Here is a 19573-nt window from a genome sequence, read left to right as displayed (position 1 = left end):
TATGTGGGATTGGAGACAGTACTTCATTGCTAGGCCAAACCCATGCTTTAAGGTGGCCCTGGTCATCCTCGCCCCCAGATTCCGACTCTGTGTCTGTGCTGTCACTCTCGCTGCTGGAGCTGCTCGAGTCATCCCTGTGCCTCTTCTTTTTCCCAGCACCCGCACCCTTGTGCCATTTTAAAAATTGTTCTAGCATAGGCCCCAAATCATTGATTTTCAGAGTACCTGATTTAGCTTTTCTTTTGGTGCCTGGGTGGGTGTCTGAAGCGGCGGGCATGCTGCGGACGTCACGGCGCTGCTTCTTCCTGGCCGGCTGCTCCCTTTCTGCTGGCACCTCCTCGCCGTCGACCTCCTCTTCCAGGGCCCCTGCGTCATCCTCGTTGAGGCTGGTGGATGCGAGCTCTGCCATTCTTTCCTGCACCACGTCCATGCCATGGACTGCTTCCGCTGCTTTGGCCCATTCCAGGAGTAATGTTTCTTTCAGGGATAAGGCGTTGGCCATCTCTTGCCTGTTTGGGTCTCTGCGTGCTGGTTTGTAATGGGCTGTCCTTGTGTTTCCCAACTTGCTGTGTGGGTCAGGGTACTCTTCCCCCCCCTATTGTAGTTCCCAGGCGATGAGTACTGGGGCTCTGTGTCGTCCTGCTTCCAATGCAGGAGGACAGAAATGCACGCTGCCGCACTGGATTCTGGTGACCCCGCTGCCTTCTGGCCAGCAGTGAGTGCTGGCGCTCTGTGTCTTCCTGCTTCCGATGCAGGTCTACCGAAATGTGCGCCTCCGAAAATTATGGTGTTCCGGTTGCCTACTGTCCAGCTGTGACTGTTGGGGCTCTGTGGTGTCCTGCTTCTAGTGCAGGAGTTAAGAAATGCAAGTCGCACAAGATTCTGGTGACCCGGCTGCCCCCTGCCCAACTGTAAGTGCTGGGGCTCTGTGTCTGCCTCCTTCCATTGCAGGTCTGCCGAAATGTGCGCCTCGGAATTCCGGCTGCCCTCTGTCCAGCTGTTAAAGCCGGCGATCTGTGTAGTCCTGCTTCCCAAGCTGAAACACAGAAATGCACGGCCGCCGCGAATTCTGCTCTGCTCCTTAGCTGCAAGTTGCTTGTGACCTTTGACTCGGTCAGGTTTGGAATGCTGTGGCCTGTCTGTGTCAGCCCGCAGTCCCCCGCTGTATCCCCAAGAAGGTATTTTTAATTTATCTTCGCCGTCGTAGCACAATGTCAGATTAGGACAGGTCTCATACAGCAGTTGTCCAGCTGTACCGTATCCTATGCATGTGCAGCGTTGATTTCCTCGCAAAACACTGGCATCAGCCCCCCACTGTTGAAACAATCACCTGGCTGCAGCTGGGCTCTTTCCTCTAAGAAATTCGCTCTGAGTGCAACAGTGTAGCGCAGCGTTAGTTTCTTTAAAATCCCACTTCGATCGGAGGTGCAGGAGGGGCTGGGGAGCTTTCAGCCTTCTCTCCTAGGAAAGAACAGCAGCAGTGTGCCTCTCTGTCTTGTTGAAGCCTGCGGGGCTGGGGAGACCCACGCGCCGACGGACCTTCACTGCTGGAAATATGTCAATGTCCGCTTTTTCTCCGCTGCCAGGAAAAAATGTCAGCTGGTCCCAGCAAACGGTGCTCCGTCTCATCCTGGTGCTCTGTGTTGTCCTGCTCTTCCAGAGACCTGCAGCCGTCCTGCTGCTGTTCGTGGCTGACGGGGAGGAAGCATGAGAAGGGCCACCTTGCCCCCGCCAGATAAAGGCAAAATTCGGCCTGGGGGCAAGGTGGCCCTTTCTTTGAACTTCAAAAGGCCCCCACTCAGCATCCGACAGGATGGGAAGGGGGGCCTTTGAAGTATGGAGGGCAAGGTGACAGAGGGCAGGGACTACCGGTTGTCACCTGCCCCTCTCACCTCACCCTCCTGTGCGGGAGATGCGCTGTCTGGGTTCCTATTGTTAAGGGACCCAGCAGCCCGTCCCCCACCATGTGCATGCTAAGTGGGGCAGCGCCAAAAGGCACTGCCCCTCCGGACTCAGCACACACCTCCCACCTCCCAGCTTACGGCCCCGGGCCTCCCATCCGGGTGGGCCCGGGTGTATTCACTCTAATGCAGGCCTCTTTACCGCGGATAAACACCCAGCTTTGCCTCACGCGATGACTGCAAGGAGCTGGTGGAGATTGCGCAGGAGGGAGATTGCAGCCTTGAGGCACGAAGCCTTTGCGGGCAGCATCCAGCAACCGCTGCAATTTCCACACCAGGCAAGCATTGAGGTTTAAATACACCTCATTCCCATAGTTGAATCATGTCGAGGCAACTGATTGGACCCATGACTATAGGACATATGACAACAGGAATCGAATTAAGAGCATGCATGCTAAGTCTTTCATCCAACAGGACAATGAGGTAGGTTTCATACCTGGGCAACATGGATTAACTAACGGGAACTCACACTCACAGTGACGATTTTCTCTCAAAATTCTGAGGTGAAAATATTTCTCTCTCGCAAGGGTTCCACTTTAGGCAGTTAGCCTCCACGTGACAACTTTAGCCAGACAACTTGTCAGTACTTCAAGTTCCGACTCAGGGCTCCCGTGGAAAGAGGCGTGAATCTGTGTGTCGTCAGTTTATTGATGCATCTCCCAACAGCCACACATACACATAGGACAGCAGCGGGAGAGGGCTGAGCCCGAAAGGACGCCATCATTCACAGGACCCGCTGGCGCGACCGAAACACCATGCTCGCTCGTTAAGTCTGCTCTCCAGGAACGTGGTGTGCCATTTAAGAACCTTTTCCCAACCCCCACCAGGTTCCGAGTTGGGCCATGCTCACCAGTGTCAAAGGGTGCTGAAAGGACCAACATGACCAGGACTAAAGAGCAACCAATGACGATGGTCCATAGTAATCACGTGCCACACTGGCCAGGAAGGATTCTGGCAAATCAGCTCTAATGCTAGACTGAAATGCAAAAATGATCCTCTTGCAATCCCTTTTTTAATTTGGAAAAACGGGTTATTAATTGCCTTGGACCAATAAAGTCATTGTTATCCACCCCAGGTGTGGACTGCACGTGCTGATGCTATTCAAGTGCCACTTGTTAATGGACCGCAAGGAACTGAGGCAAGCTTGCATTAGAAATTACCTTGTTCCATTGACATTTGCTCAGATACCTGTGAGTTTCTGCTGATCCATGTTTTAAATTCAACAATCAACCAAAGCAAATCATGCCAGGCCCAGGCTGGGGAGAACTTTAGACATGATAGTTTAGAGCATGGAGGTTTGACGCACTAGAAGTGCAAGCTGGCTGATTGTGCCGGTGCGAATGTAAAATTGAAGAACTGTGAAAACGACCATTTTTCTTGGTATTCCAAGAAGAAAAACGTCACGTACCCTCCAGATGCAAAAGTGTTGCAGTTGTCATTTGCACTTCAAGCGATATGCAATTCAATGGCATGGCGGTGTCACCCGCAGCCGCGGTGTGGTGGTTCAGAGTACTGCCTGGCATTTGGAGGGTATTACAAAGTTGCATAGTGAGGTGCTAAATGTCCAACCACCATGAGGGTCAGATAAATTCAATACCTCTCCTTGGGGAACATTTGCTCTTACATGTGCCGCCATCTTGTGAGTGTGCTGATGCGGAAAGGGAATTTCATTCTGTGCATGAGGAAACAGCTATCAGAGAAAGTCTGGGTACTAACTTTGCAACTTTGTTGCTCAGTATTACAGGAGTGGCCACTCGTGTATGTTGCATCGTCTGAAACATGCACATTGTGCCAAAGAAGAGCTAATACTGGATGCTCTTACATGTGCCGCCATCTTGTGAGTGTGCTGATGCGGAAAGGGAATTTCATTCTGTGCATGAGGAAACAGCTATCAGAGAAAGTCTGGGTACTAACTTTGCAACTTTGTTGCTCAGTATTACAGGAGTGGCCACTCGTGTATGTTGCATCGTCTGAAACATGCACATTGTGCCAAAGAAGAGCTAATACTGGAACTAAATGCTCACTGTGTTGCAGGAAGAACTTTTGCAATATTCCCACAATATTCACCAGGATACAGAACTGCTCCTAAATATTTGAGGATCTGCATTCACCTTGTAAGGTAGGAGAGGAAAGCAACTATCCAGGGCAAGTAGTTTGCAAAGATCCACATTTTAGGTGTGTTAACTTATCCCCACACACACACAATCAGACACATAGCTTGACCATGTTCAGCTCCATCTGTTCGTACATAAATAAACCCCTGAGCTAATCCCAAGAACACTGTACTCCCACACATAAAATCACTCTGTATCCAAGCTGTTATTGCACGGCACCATGTGCAACAAGGTAGAAGTTAGTGATAGCAGAGTGTATGCATTGAACTAGTTTTTGTGAGCATATGACACAGGCCAGTTGGCTTTGACAATTTCCACCTGGTCCATGCAACATTTCTGGTTTGCTGATAGGATACCACAGTTCTGGCCCATGCCATGTCACCCAAATGCCTGGCATCTGTCGCCTCCTTTCTTGCCTTGATTTCCTCCTGGTGATCCTCAAAGACATTCTCCAAGATGTTCACCCTCAGCATGTTGGAAGCTCTCCTCCACCTTCTACAAGCATGTTATGATATCTCTTTTGGTATTCACTAGGTCATAACCTCCATGCCTGGCCAAAATCCTTGCAAGTAACACATGTAAGGCTAGGTTACTATATAGTATGATGAGATGGGAGGATGGTGATGGCTGGATCTTCCATAGGTGTCACTTCTGATAAACTGTGATCCCTCTAACTCTTGAAGGATACCTCCTAGGATGGTATGCGATACCCACCATTGGAAACACCTTCAGCACATGCATTGAGCAGTGGTTTTACAGTGAAGCAGATTACCCATTAGGATGGCAGCAAGAGGGTTTTGCACAGTATTAGCTCTGGGGAAATATTCGGCCTAGTCCAAAAACATATGCTTTATATGCATTTTTGCCCTAGTGCTAATGTAGTTCCTTGCTAGCACTAGAGCAAACATGACCTTGGTGCAAACATGCATTGAAAGAACAGGATTTCTACACTAGCTAATACAGTCTACAATTTCAATTGGGTCACTGCAAGTTTCTTTGATATGTTGGGTGGAGGACTCCCTTTGGCATGTGGAGGAGACAAGGGGCAGAAAGGAGGCCGGCCTGATGCAGCAAGGCAAAAGTATTTTATCTTCTATGAGAGTGTAATCAGGTGTTTATTTTTGGCGAAGGGTAATGGTGTGATTTCCCTCTACCCCTTTTAAGGGGTCTGTGTCCTAAATTGGATTTTCTTGAATTTAGCTAATGATGTGCCTGGAGGCTGTGCTGTCCCCCTTCCCTTAGCCGATTGAATTGTTGGGGCAAGTAGCTTTGTCGCATGTGCCTTATAATGGGTAAACATTACAAACTAGATAATTCTTACTATCATAACAATCATTTCATATTAGGGATTTTCTTGGACGAAAATAACAAACTTCTGTGTATACATTTCAATGATGTTTTTGCTCCCTGGACTCCAGAGAGTATGTCTTATTATTATTATTATTATTATTATTATTATTATTATTGTTGTTGTTGTTGTTGTTGTTGTTGTTGTTGTTGTTATTATTGAGCGTGGACTTAGCTTTAAGAAGCAACAGAGCACTTTACAGAGGTAAACACCAATACAGATACATAACGCTTTACAAAGGTTACAACAGAACCGATATGCAGCGGGGGTGGGGAGGTGGTAGGATACAGAGGGGCACAGAAGAGGGGTACAGATGTACCGGGTGGCAGGGAGGAGAGGGGTGGGCGCTGTCTAGCGAGTCAGGTGGCGCCAGGGGCGACCTGATGGCCTTGGTGATCCCATTATGGTGAAACAGGCAGTTCTCGCCACTGGGTATCTTTCTGGCTGTCATCACACTTTGAATGCTGCATTGATTGAAGGCGTCAAGTGCATGTAAGCCTTTGCTTGTGCAGGTGTCCTGCTTTCGTGCACTAGCTACATTATGATTTTGATGCCTCTCACAGTTTTATATTTAATAACGTGTGGCATCCCATCAAGAAATCCCTGATACATTATTTGTGAAACATAAATGTACCTCATGCTACATTTGTTATTAGATAATACTATTTTGTTTTACATTTTTCAATAATCATGATTATTAATTTTAAATTAATTGTATTATTGATTACGAGTTTGTATTATTATTAAAGTGTACTATGTATATTGGATTTAGTATTAATGGGTACATTGTTAGTTGACCAACATCAACTTTTTATACAAATTGTTAATGCAATTATATACGAATAATAAAAAAATAAAAAAATAAAAATAATGGGTACATTTTGTGCACTGGAGTGGAGGTAAATTCTGTCAGAGTAGAATGTCAAAAGATTATAGAAGGATAACTCAAGGGTTATAAAGAAGAAAATTAAGCCTGAGACTGTGGCTATTTTGTCAAAGTTGAAGTAGTGCACACCTAAACGAAATTGGAGCAATCAGTAATGTGTCCACTTTTGGCTTTCATGCAATCTTTGGTTGAGTAAGGTCCAGCCGTTCAGTCAGTTTCACACAGATGTAATACATGTCTAAAGAAATGGACAATCTAAAGCTATTCCTCAACATGTGTGTTTTTCCTATGAAACCCAGACTGCTGCATAGTGCATGCACACTTCTATTTTTTATCTTCCTGGTAGTCATGATTCAATTCTTTGAGAAGCCTAATTGAAACATGGCACTTAATAGAAATTGTGCAAGCAAGGGAATTCCCCATCCAAAAAACAAGCAAGGTGGATCAGTCCAAGACAACCACCACAATTCTTCAGAAGCAGTCTTCTGCAACAGTCACCATCTGGTGTACCTGGTGTCTCCAGAAGTACCAAAGCGGCAGCGAACAGGGTGAACGAGCTGCTGAGCATTGTCGTGGGTCCTGATTTCTCTTCTGGTGGGAAGAATGTTCCTCTTTTGACTGATGCTGTAGTGATGTAGACAGTATAAGGTGGTGCAGTACAGTCCCAGGAGGAGAGGCAAGTACTGGAAAGAGAGCAAGAAGGTCCAGCTGTAGTTGCAGGCAAGGCTATGTCCTCAGATGAAGATGGAAAGCATGGGAAAGTGAGAACTAGTCCACGCGATGCTATTCCTGGCCATTGCACCTTTCAGGTGATGATGCCCGTGACTCTATATGGACCCCTGCAGATGCTGGTAAAATAAAGATGTACATATTGATGATGCACTCTAGTGATGACACTGACAGCAGTGTTGCTCCTAGCCTGGACATGTCAGTGCAATAGAAGCATGCCAAACAGCTAAGTGTATCCGTGGTACCCATCAAATGAGGCAATAGTAGGGCAACAGTAGGGCACATAGTGCAAGTACTAATTCAAGGAGAGTAAGAGCAACAGACAGGATTCAATAAACTTGTAAAGGAGGGGTTCATCTGTGTCCACTGAATCTAACAGCGCCACCACCAAAATAGGAAGCTTTGTCACTGACTTTGCCACTGAGACAAAGAGCCAAATCATGATAAGGGCAGTCTTCACATTGCAATCTGCACAAACTATCAAAAAGCTGTGAGTTTGAGGAAACTGGGAGCAAATTTGCATGGGCAACTGTGGAGGCACTTGGAAAACAATCATCAACGGGAATTGCTGCAGGATAAATTGGGGAAGGAGAGAAGGTTGCATGAGAGCATCAAGAATAGCAAGAGAGAATGGAGCCAGAGGAAAGGGTGAAAGTAAACATCAAGATGAAGAAGATGAAAGAGAGCACTGAGGAGGTGGGTGAGTAAAAGCAGGTTGGAGAGGAGAAGATATGGTGTGCAGTTATGACTCCTCTACAGACAAGAGTATGGTGACCCAACGGGGGAGACTGAAAAAGGGGGATTGCGAGACGATGGCAGTTCCTCAGTCACAAGGAAACTGGAATACAGATTGTAGCCCCCTCCCCACTCCCTGGAGTACTGGCTTCTTTGTGAATTTTGTGGTGTTTTGTGCGCCACTACCAGATTCCAAATTCTGCCATTTCTTGTACCAAACATGTAGGTGTGAGAGGGTCCAGAGTCCATAGAAAAGAGGACTCCATGGAACAAGTGCTAGGCACAGAGGACCAGAGAAGGTGAACCAAGGAGACACGAATGATATGTGACGACCATTTATAACCCTGAGGACTTTTTAATTGTGAATTTTTGTCTACCCCAGGAAGTGAACTCAGAATGAGATTTGCAAGCTAAAAGACTTGAACTAGTACAAGCATGGAAAAGCCATTTTGTTGTTGTAAATGACATTTTATGTTGGCTTTTTCAGGATTTGTCCTAAAAATTTAATTATCCACAAAATATCTGTGTTGCATTATAACAGCACTGTGCATGCAATGATTAATTGCAACTACTACTATGTGCCCTGTTTCATGAAATGCTTGAACACTTACAGTACAGGACTGCTGATAAAAGACACAGCGGTTTCCAATGGCCCTAAGTGACAACATTTGCAGCAATTTCAGCCATTCTGTCAAACCACAGAAGTTGCACAGAAAACTGCAAACAGTGAGTGACAATTCCCAGATTCCCTTAAAAAGGAGATTTCCACTAATGAAAAGAAAACCTATAAATGGTTAAATTCCTCTTTGAGTACTATCCCATATCTGGCCACAGCTGAGTGATACATCTGGTCAGTGGGACATCATCTCACGTTTTACAATGGTAGGGATGCAAGGAAGGGTGTCAGGGGTTGACAGTATAGTGCTTAGTGAGCAGGAATGGTGAGGGTGGCAGAACAGGAGGTTGGGGGGCTCATCCCATACAATACACTGCAGTAAAATGTGGTCAGTTGTCCCATGCATCCAGATGTCACAAATCCCTTTGAACAGCACAAAGCTAATGTAGAGAAGGGGCTAGACCTGCTAGACCCCACGCCACCCCCAAACTGAATGCAGATAACTTGTCAGGCTGATCAAAAGTTCCATTATTGCAAAAATCAAAATTGTAGCACTTTTTAAGCCAAAAAGCACATTTTAGTGTCAGAATGCCTTACGAAGTGGAGGGTATCTCAGGTCCTATACAAACACACATACATTATGGATACCAAACATCTATGCTGAAAGTTTTGCTAAAAAGTAGAGTGTTCAGCCATTTTGATTGGGACAAGGTCAGGCAGATTTTAAAAAAATGTTTGCCAAAAAACAAGATGGTCGAATTTCACATAGTCATGCTGAAATAATGAAATAGTTCTCTAATAGCAGTTCATTGAAAATTCACTGCTCTGTGCCAGCCAAGTGAGACATGCCCAGACATGTTTTGTGGAACTGATGAGTGGCATTCAAGCCAACCAACCCTGGAAGCGAAAAGTGTTTGTCTTTAGTTGTCCGACTCAATCAGAATGCATTGTCTAATACATTATTAAATGACACCAGCTTTGAAACAGTATATAAGGAGCTGATGTTAAGAGCCCAGTGCTGTTATTTTCTGATATCTGACTGAAGATGATGTTCTCAAAATCAGTCCAGGTACCTGTTCTCTGACTCCTTGCATTTGTATCCTGCTTCTGCATGCCTGATCCAGGGGTGTCAATGCCAGGGCCCTCTTCTTCACTTAGCGACCATTAAGGGAACCTGAGAACTGTCCTTCCAGAGTCCAAGAATCCAAGCAGAAGTACATGCTGACAGGACTAGGAGATGGACCTTGGTAAGAGTGGAGGGCTAAGTAAATGAAGCTGCAGTATGCCCATGCATTGCCAGGAGGGGTCTCCTAGAACAGACAGCATGCCAGGGCGGTGCTGCACCTGTGGAGTTTGGTATGTATGAAGGAATGGAGGTAAGGAGTGAGAGAAAAAAAGACGTGCATTGTTAAGCGGTAGCTTAAGATAAGTCATAAAATGGAAAGTAACGGAGGGGTTGTCTTAGTGTTCAGTTAATGATCAACAGAGTTAATGTAAAGGTATACGAGGTGACGAGGAGGGATCCATAAGATAAGCCCAGAATCCTATGTCGAGGGACGTCTAGAAGGAATTTGTCTTAAAATCAGAGCAGGTAAAACTAGGCTGCGCACAAATAGATTTGTGAGAGAAGACAATTCACACTCCGATCGGAATCATTTAGGGGCAGAGAGATAAGTCACGAGGAGCATTTACATAAGTTGTATGTGAAGCCGGTTTGTGTGTCTATGTTGTTGTGTGTCTATTTGTCATGTGCTATGTGTGAAAAGAGATATATTGAGGACAAAAGATCAGGTGTAAATAATTGAAACAGGTTAAGAAAATAAAAATAATTGGCACCAATCCAAAAAATAAGATGAAGAATAAGTGAAGAAAAAGGACAGGTAAGAGTAAGTTATTGATGACAGTCCACGTATGTCCATGATTTAAAAAGCAATTGAAGAAAAAACTAGACAAAATGATGAAAAAATAGCCAGAACATGAAGTCACTTTGAAACCTTGCAGTAGATAGGCAGTGGTAGATACAGGGTTAATTTTTATATTCATGCATAGTAGACATTCTTGGCCAGCCCAAAAATATAACACAACAAAAATCTGCTTTCCGTTTGACAGAAACGAACGACACAAAAGTTTGACATAGCAGGGAAATTAATTTGGCTTTAACACAGCTAGCTATGTAGTTTCAAAGGAAAAGCTTTTAGGAACCGTAAATCAAGATGAAACACAAATTCACCAGCACATTCCTTTCTTGCTTAAAAAAGCAGAGCTAATAAGATGCAGTACATGTATTAGAAGTAACATTTCAAAGAAATAAAGTGTCACGTCCCTCAGTAAGCGCTGGTCCCTTTGACATTGTTGGTCTCGAATGCATGTGTCATTCATCTTTACTCCCAGGATGGTGGAACATGTTGGAAGCAGCAGTCCTGTCTTTAGGGACTCTGTGGACAGGGAAACTCTGCCCCCTCTGTAGAGCTCTGCATATCAGGCATTTTCCACAACGTGCAGACGTGTTGCTGCTCTCTTGCATTAACGCTGAGTGAGTATGAAAACTAGGCTTTCACTCTCTTCACTGTCTTTTCCGTGATCTCCCTCTCAATCTATCATCTCTGTCTTATTTTCCAGACCTGTTCAGCCGCTAGTCCGGATTCCCGCGGCTCCTTTCAGAAATCATCAGAGCTTCTCTCCCTCAGCATACAAGAGCAGACTCCTTCCCGAGTTCTGCAACTTGGCTACCCTCTCCTTCGTGATTCGAACAACCTGGTGCGCACAATAGGGCTAGTATTGCAATTCCAACAGAGCTCTCTTCCATATACTAACTCTGCAAGGCTCTTGTTTACATTGACAGCCGTGAGCCGCTACAGTTCCCGGAATTCACCGGCTTACTTCAACGGCTAACATACCCATCTATCGGCAGTGCAGGCAGTGCCACTCACACTTCCAGGTACATTTGAGGTCTCTCAACCGTTACATACTGTTGTGTTTCCTTCTATCTTTTTCTAACTTCTTATGGTTATGCTAGTGGCACTTATCCAGACATGGCTTCCCAGAAGATAGACGCTGCTGTTAATTTGAGTTTCTTAGAGGGTATAACACATTCAATCATCTTCTTTCCATTTCTGTATCCAACCCTTCCTGGAAGTAACTCTCTCCTCTCCTCCCTCACTCTTCTATTAGACACACATTCTGGAACCTCCTCAAAGAGCAAGCTCCACTCGCCATCTCATCTGAAGAAGACGTCCATCTGGAGCCAACAGCGTTTTATTCCCCAGAGTGTTTCCCTGGAGCTCTTCCCTCCTTCTGGCTATTATTGCCATGGAAGAGGGAGAGGTGAATCAGGGGAGCTACTATATTCTTCTCATCCTCCTTGCCATACTGCATACCCGGGAGTGTCCGAGGAATTCTGCCTATCGGTGAGTCCAGTGGTGATGGTATAATTTTTGCTTCAATCAATCTAACGGATTATAATTACAGTTAGCAACGCCCGTGATACCATAGGAATTGGCCACACCAATTGTGGGTTAACCGGGCATGGACAAAGCACAGCAGCAACTGATCACGGCCGTCCAGTCTTTGACGGCCAAAGTGCAGCCCTTGAAATAGGAGAATGCAGTATTACAGAAGCAAATAGGGCGAGCCCCCAGCTGCCCCAAACTCCCTCCCAGACCGATGCCAGGGGGTCAGTATGATGGGAATCCCCACAAGCTGAAAGAATTCCTAGAGGCCTGCACCATCCAGTTCACATTTAAAGCTGCCTTTTTCTATAGAAATCAAGACAAAGTAGGACATGACATATGATTTCACATCTAACTGGCCCAGCATTGGCCTGGGCTACACCCTTGGTCACCACTCACAATCCTCTGTTAGACTCATACCCTGCCTTTCTGAATAGTTTTAGAACCATGTTTGCCAGACAAGGGATCACTTTCTCAGCCCAGGAGCAACTCCTTGACTTCCGACAGAGATCTCAAGACCTGTTATCAAATATAACCAAATTGAAACAATTAGCACCTGGAATTGCCTGGGCAGACGATGCGCTAATCACATTGTTCAGACGGGGGTAAAACTAGGAATTAAAAGATAAAGTGTCCAGAGTGCCTCGGCCTCCGAATCTCGTGGAACTCATTTCCCTGGTGATGCAAATGGATTACCGGTTGCAAGAGCAGCATAGAGAGTGACAACTGGCCAGGAGTGGACGATATCCTTCTGATTTCTCTTCTGTGGCTACTAAAACCCAAACCACAGACAAGCCCATGCAAATAGGGAGAGCGCGAGGACCCTGGTCACTGGAAGAGCGTAATAGGCGCCGTGTCCAGGGTTTATGTGTGTATTGTGGTGCAAAGGAACATGCTGTTCAGAATTGTCCCATTGCTCCTACCAGAAGGCAGGGAAACGCTTGCACGCTACCATCTGGGGAACCTCGGTCAGGGAATCAATGAGCGGTTCCCCTACTTCACATATGACTTCTCATGTCACTGAGGTTCCAGAACTCCCCATGGTCGTCCTTCAAGTCACACTAATGTTGGGGTCTTCTGAGCGGTGGTAGTGCCACCTTAGTCGACAGCGGAGCAGCCCGAAATTTTATTGACGACCTTTGGGCAGCTAAACATGGTATAACTCATACTTTGAAGTTAGTCTCTATCTCGGTAGAGTCAGTGAATGGTAGCCTGCTGGTTTTCGGCCTGATTACGGATCAGACTAGGCCGTTACAGATGAATATAGCCTCCCATAGCGAAACCATTGTACTAGACGTTATCCGAACCACGCATTATCCAGTGATACTCGGCCTGCCATGGCTTCGGGTCCACAACCCGTACATCAACTGGACCACAAGAACTTTCTTTATGGGTTCGGAGCATTGTCTCTCCTGCTGTCTCAGCGGCAACACCTTGGGATTTCATCCTGCTTCTTATCTCACTAAACAAGGCCCAAAGACCGCCGTACTTAACCATATCCAGGAGATACCTGATGCTTACCATTCCTTTCATACAGTATTCTCCAATGCAGAGTATGCTGAATTACCGCCTCACCGGAGGGATGATTGCGCCATATAATTAGTGCCGGATGCACCCATCTTATATTCTCGCAAAAAGGAAGTGCTTAAGGAGTACCTCCAAAAGAATCTTCTTAATGGCCTAATAGCAGAATCTACATCTCCTGCAGGGGCTTCATTATTCTTTATTCTGAAGAAAGATACTACAGTACTCAGACCGTGTATAGATTTCCACGGCCTGAATAAGATCACGATTCCAGACCGCTACCCAGTGCCCTTGATTCCCGCTATACTCGAGGCTGTCAAAGGGGCAACTGTTTTCACAAAACTGGATCTACGTGGAGCTTACCATCTCATCTGTATCCGGGCAGGAGACGAGTGGAAGGCGTCTTTTCAAACTCCTTTCGGGCATTACGAATATTGCGTAATGCCTTTCAGATTATCTAATACCCCAGCCGTCTTCCAACGCTTCCTGGACCACATCTTCTCGGATATTCTACACACTCAGTCATTGTCTACTTAGACAATATCCTTGTCTTCTCTTCATCAATAGTTGATCATACTCGACACGTCAAGGAGGTACTCGAAAGACTATCGGATAATCATCTGTATTGTAAATTGGACAAGTGTGAGTTTCACAAGGAAAGAGTGGCATACTTGGGGTACATATTGTCGGCCCAAGGTATATCCATGGATCCTCAAAAAGTCTCTGCCATCACAGAATGGGCTCCTCCTGGCTGTGTTAAGGAACTGCAGCGATTTCTCGGCTTTGCCAATTTTTATCGACGCTTCATCCCCAAATACTCGGAGGCTATACTGCCGATGACTGCGCTCCTCAAGAAAGGAGTGATTTTCCATTGGTCCAATGAGGCTCAGCAGGCATTTAATTCAATTAAGAATCGCTTTGTGACTGGCCCGATCTTGCTCACACCTGATCAGACAAAGAAGTTCATTGTAGAATCGGACGCGTCTCACCGAGCCTTGGGAGCAGTTCTCCTCCAAGAAAATGACCAAGGGCTGGAATGTCCGGTGGTTTACTTGTCGAAGACACTCTTACCCTGCAAACTGAATTACACATTCCTCGAGAAGGAATTGCTTGTGATTAAATGCGCCTTCGTGGAATGGTGACATCTTCTGCTAGGAGCCCATCATGCCATTGAAGTTCGGACAGATCACAGCAACCTCCGTGCTTCACAGTACGCACAGACCAGGAACGGTAGACAAGCCCGCTGGGCTCATTTCTTTTGCCCTTACGAAATAATGTTCACATTTATTCCTGGCAGAGTCAACCTCAAGGCAGACGCCTTGTCCAGAAAATAATCCACCTTTTCCACTCCTTTCCGGGCTGAACCCCTTTTTCCCAGGGCTCGGTTCCTTCATACAGTAACAACTTTCCTCCAGCTAGTATCGGAAGCCACATCGCGACTACAAAGGGCTGATCCCACTGCTATGAATGCCCTGGGACTTGTTTTTTCCCAAGGCTGTGCCTACCATGGCAGGCGATTGTTTGTTCCCTGCGAAGATCTCAGGAGATTGGTCCTTCAGTTATCCAACGATTCGCAGATGGCAGGGCATAGGGGTATCGCCAACACCACAGAACTGGTCCAACGTCATTTCTGGTGGCCGAACTTGTTCCGGGATGACCAAGATTATGTCTCGGCCTGCTCTGTATATTTACAAAGCAAATCCCCTCGTTGTGCCCCCCTGGGCTTCTCTCCACAATGCCGATCCCGGTCTTCCCTTGGCAGATGATCTTGACTGATTTTGTCATGGATCTTCCTGTCTCTGAGGGCTGTAAAACATTGATGGTCACTGTCGACTATTTCACCAAGATGGCTCATTTTGTTCCTCTCCCAAAAGTGCCCAATGCCGCACAGATGGCCAGGATCTTCATTGCACAAATTTTCACCCTGCATGTGCTTCCGGAAACTATTGTCTCGGATCGGGGATCGCAGTACACCTCCGGGTACTGGCGTCAAGTCTGTAAGAGCCTTGACATCACCCAGGCCTTGAGTTTGGGTTTACATCCGCAAACCAACGGCCAGACTGAGTGCCTTAATCAGACTTTGGAGGGGTACCTCTGTTGTTATATTTCTGCTTCCCAGGACAATTGCTGTGAACTACTACCATTGGAAGAATTTGCATAAAACAACACTCGTCATGCTGCCCTAAACATCAGTCCTTTTTTTTGCTCCTATGGATTTCACCCTTCCTGCTTCCCTGTGGAACTTACATCTCCTTCAGTGTTTCCTGATGTGGATAGTTTGCAGCTGGATATCCATAACTAACACCGGTCTGCCCATGCCTCCCTTCTGACCGCCCAGGAACGTGTCAAGCGCTTTGCAGACAGGCGCCGTACTCCAGCTCCGTCATTGGTACCTGGTGACCGAGTGTGGTTGGCTTCTCATTTTTTACCTTGGCATTTGGTGCCTTCCAAGCTCTCTCCTAGGTTCTTCGGTCCTTTTCCCATTCTCCAACGCTTGAGGGCTGCTGCATATCGTCTCGGACTCCCTCCTTCCTGGTCCCGGATTCAACCTGTTTCTCACATCTCCCAGCTTAAGAAAGATGTGGTGGACCGTTTCGCCCAACACCCCAGCGCTCGGCCGTCTCCGATCTCAACAATATGGATTTGTTAAATGGGTTTTAGCAAGATTATGGTGCATGAGCATTTATGTTGAAAAATAGGGAGAAACTATTCAAAAGATTGTGAAAAATGTTATGAGACATTGATTTAAATGTAGTAGGATTAACATTAGCATACGTTTAAGAATGTAAGGAAAGTGTTTAAAAATGATTTTTGTGCAATTTTGAGAAATCTGTGTTTTTTAATGCCAGCCTAGAACTAGCCCAGGGCTTATCAGAACGTGTATGAAAATATGGGTTTGAACAGAGATGCATTCAATTAAATTGATATTTTATGGGTTTTTATCATACATATGGGTAGTGTATTTGCTCAGTTGTAGGGGCCCTTAATTATGGGTTGATTTGGCTGATACCTGTTAAGTAAATTGACAGAAAAGCACGTTTTGAAAAAAAAAGCATTTTTTATGAAAATAATTGCATGGTTGTTAAAAAATCAGATGCTGAGAAAAAAGCAATGGTTTTTATTTCATTTGTTTTAATTTGATATGCTGCAAGGTGAGTATCCCTAGTTGCCTAACCAAGCAAGATCCATATTTTGAACATTTTATTTTTCATGTTAAAAAAGTGATGTATAGTTGAACTTTGTTGTGAATACATTGCCATTGTACTAGAGCTGGCTCCCACTTGTTATATATGAGAAAGCTGGGGGGCCTCATTAAGATACTGTTTGAGGATTGCATAAGCCAATTCCCATTTTTTAGGGGGTGGGCTGGTCATTTAATGTGGTAATGATGGATGCTTTGTTATTGAGTATAGAAATAGAAGGTTCTCTTAAGTTGTTGATTTTATATGTAGAAAATGGCTGTCCCTTATTAAAAAGGGAATGGGATATTTAGAATGGACATGGGTTATTGAAATATGCACAGGTTAATTGTGAGAATGAGAAAAAGAGAGGAAAACATATTCCTTTTGTTAAAATAGCCTTCAGTGCACTATGAGAAAAAAAAAGACAGATTACCAAATAGAAGTACCAGAGGAGTGTTTTGGGTAATCACAGTGGCAGGAATATAGGTAGTTAAGCGATAAAGAGAAACCATGGGATATGTATTCCATGTAGGTTTAAAAACATGCACTGAAAATTCAGAGTACATTGGAGAGGTGTAAAGCAGGGGAATAATGTTTACCCCACTATATATTATATCTCTGATATATGGAGACATTTGGAGAAATAAAATTGAAATAAATTGTCTAAAATCACACAAGTTGGAAAAGGAGTTGCAGAGATAAAAAATGTAATTTTGGGTGCAAATTGCAGTAAAAAGCAGGCCAATGTATTAGTGGATGTTATCAAACTAGGCACAGTGAATATCTATGGGGGATGACGAAGCTAAATAAGAAAAAATAATTTTTGAGAAAACATGAGAAATGTATGAATAAATGCACTTTTTTGTATTTAGCATAAGGAAGCAGTGAGTAACGAGGAAAGATGCTTGCAAGGTGTACTGAGTCTAAAAGCACACACAAAATGAGTAAAAGACATGATACATTTAAAACAGATGGATTGAGAAAACTTTAGGTTGAAAAAATATTTTTTATGGAAGTACACATCTTGATGGTCTGGCTTCTAAGAATAAGGAGAACATTATGTAGGAAATGTTGAAAGAATTGTTTGAATGAAAATGTATTTATGAAAAAAGTGCAACTAGGCTGAGGCACGCACATACATGAGAAGGAATGCATACATATATGCATGCACATGGACATACATGAGAAGACATGCATACACACATACACACACACACCCATGCACACATGCAAGCCCACACATGTGCACACATGCATGCACATGAAGAGGCTTAAATGCACACAGGTACACATGATTTTATGGAAGTATAGGTGATCAATGAACTATAATGTATTTAAACACACACACACACACAGAATGCTTTTGTTTTACATTTAGAATGACAGCTGGCACGGAATATAAGAGTAGCTGGTCTTTTTTGGAGAAATATAAAGAATAGAGATTTGGTATTCAGGAGCACTGAATTGTTGTAGAGTGCAAGCAAGGGTGAGAGCAGTAATTATATTTCACCACGGTTTTATGTCAGAAACTGTTTTAAGTAGGAACTCAGGAAAGTGAGTGGGGCGGAAAGCAAGGTCATGAGTAAAGATAGTTGACTTTTGCACATTATCGTAGGCTGTTGAAAGAGGAAAAAATAGAAGAAGAAAAACAATGGTAGGAAAACTCAAGGACACGATGGTAGTTCACAAGAAATGCCCTTTCTTCAAAGTTATTTTGATAAATGGAAGAAGATTGGGAATGCGGTAAGCAAGTTGATGCACCACAGACGGATAATCAGCGCCAAGTAAATCAAAGAAGGAATTAATTCATGCCACGGGGCAGCAAAATGAGAAATAAAGAAAGAGGTGGTCTGAAGAAAAACCAAGTTAGATATCAGAATATGCAGAATGGTAAATGTACAAAGGGGGCTAGTCAGAAGAGCTCCTCCTGTACATTAAATGTATGGTCTAACAGAGCACATTGTGCAAGCATATGGAAGCCAAGACGATGCACGAGATGGTCAATTCTCAAGAGGGGGGACAGTGTATCAGACATAAGCGCTGAGAGTAAAACAGGTACGGCAGCTAGAAAAGTACAAAACGGATTCACTGTAGAGGCAAGAATAGTAAGCCTCTTGCACTCGGACTGCACGTTCATGAACAAAGACAGAAAGGTGTTTTAATGATGGGAATTGTCAGAGGATTGAGGGTTCTTGTGGAGCTACAAGTGGAGTTTCTTTTTATTGATGAATTATCAGTCTCTGAGGGTGAGTGTGTCATGACTGATCTTTGCTATATTTGCGACAGGCACCTTTCAATGTTTTGGGAAGGGATTGGATGAAAAAAACTTAACATGATGATTTTTCATTTTGATTAAAGGTATAGTGTGTTCCATTTTTGGGGTGCACTATTTAAACGTGGGTGAATTCATATTGATGTGCACCGGGCAAGAGGCACTCTGCAAGGTGTTTTTGGTAAAACTAGAGGTTTGATGACCAAATTCAAGGAGCCCAATAAAAAAATAAAAAAATAAATAGAAAATGAATGAAGGACTGAATGAATGAATGATTGGATGAATAAATTATTGGATATTAAATCAGCAAGAAGCATAAATAAATGTTAAAAATGAATTTGGAAAAATAAAGAGCACCATTGAAGTTGCTGGCCATAATTGAAAAAATGTAAAGGAATTTAGTAAAAGAGACAATCTGATTAACAAAGGAGTATGATGGGCCAAGATCATTCTTATTATTTAAGAGAATTCTTTATAGAATTTATTCAAAGAACATGTAAGAGTAAGTAATGTATAAAATTATGGTGATTTTTGTTTTATAGATGTACAGGTAAAGAAGAAAGAGGTGAGTATTGGTTCACATCGCAGTGTGTGCACACACTGCTGATCATTATTAGGAGTAAGAGGAACCAGGTGAGTACAGAAAAAGGCAGTAAGGGATACAGTCTTCTTGAATATGTAGCATTTCCCAAAATAGGTGCAAATAGGTGTGAGTATAGAATAGTATATAGATGCAAGTAAGGCCATCACTAATGAC

The sequence above is a fragment of the Ambystoma mexicanum genome, chromosome 7q, assembly GCF_040938575.1.
Source record: "Ambystoma mexicanum isolate Mex_15411 chromosome 7q, UKY_AmexF1_1, whole genome shotgun sequence".
Lineage (NCBI taxonomy): Eukaryota > Metazoa > Chordata > Amphibia > Caudata > Ambystomatidae > Ambystoma > Ambystoma mexicanum.
This window is presented reverse-complemented; position numbering follows the sequence as displayed.